This window comes from Cornus florida, unplaced genomic scaffold (assembly GCF_030987335.1).
Source record: "Cornus florida cultivar Cherokee Brave unplaced genomic scaffold, ASM3098733v1 CherokeeBrave_3.0.0_Hap2_Chr03, whole genome shotgun sequence".
Taxonomy (NCBI): domain Eukaryota; kingdom Viridiplantae; phylum Streptophyta; class Magnoliopsida; order Cornales; family Cornaceae; genus Cornus; species Cornus florida.
The window spans coordinates 54,913,191-54,914,192 of NW_026775573.1; the positions used below are offsets into that span (position 1 = coordinate 54,913,191).

Here is a 1,002-nt window from a genome sequence, read left to right on the forward strand (position 1 = left end):
ACACTTGAACAAGTCATACATGTCTCATTGGATGCATGATGGGAATGGTTAGGGATGGAAGATACTTGATTTGCCAAGTTTTGGTTGATCAAGAATTGATCAAACCTTTGAGATAAGGACTTCATCTCGGCGGCTATTTAATGGAATGGTCGACTTGATGTAAGACAAGACTCTTCCTTTCACTTAAATTCCTACCATTCTTGGAAGATAAAGTTCGATGCAAGGAATTTTCACTCATGCTCTCATAAAGACGCCACACGTCATCCTTATACCTATCAATGTAAGAGCCACCCATGGAAGCATCAACCATGCCCTTGTAATTGTTCGATAAGCTCTTAAAGAAATATTGAACTAATTGCCATTTGGGCATGTCATGATGTGGACACTTCCTAAGCAATTTATTGAATCTTTCCCATGCCTCATGGAACATTTCCCCATCCCCGTGTGAAAACTCTCGAATTGAGGTTCTCATGGCATTGGTCTTAGAAATCGGATAGTACTTCTTCAAGAACTCTTGTTGCATTTCTGCCCAAGAAGTTATTGAAAAAGGTCTAAGATTGTTAAACCAATATTTTGCCTTGTCGTTAAGAGTGAATAGAAAAAGTTTAAGCCTTAAGACCTCTTCCAGCATGTTTGTGTATCTCACGGTGGAACATACTTCAAGAAACTCATCCAAATGCTTGTAGGGTTCTTCACTTGGAAGTCCATGATAATTAGAAAGCATTTGAATGGTTTGTGGTTTGATCTCATAGTGGTGTGCTCTAAATAGTGGCAATTGAATGCATGTGGGTGCATTATATTCATTAGGCACATAGTGATCTCTTAAAACAAGGGGAGGATTAGCAATTGGAGGTGCAACATGGGCACCTTGATTGCCTTGAATGATGGGAGGTGGTGGAGCATAGATTGGCCTTGGCATTCCCAATGGAACTTGGCCTTGTTGTTGTGGTGGATAAATGAATGGCCTCGGCATGCCTAATGGTACTTGCATGTTATCATGAT

The 1,002-nt window shown here is 40.3% G+C and overlaps 1 pseudogene; it reads left to right on the forward strand.

Moving 5' to 3' along the window:
• The first annotated feature begins 368 nt into the window (after positions 1 to 368).
• Positions 369 to 467, forward strand: LOC132302000 (small nucleolar RNA R71; annotated as a pseudogene).
• Positions 468 to 1,002: the final 535 nt, after the last annotated feature.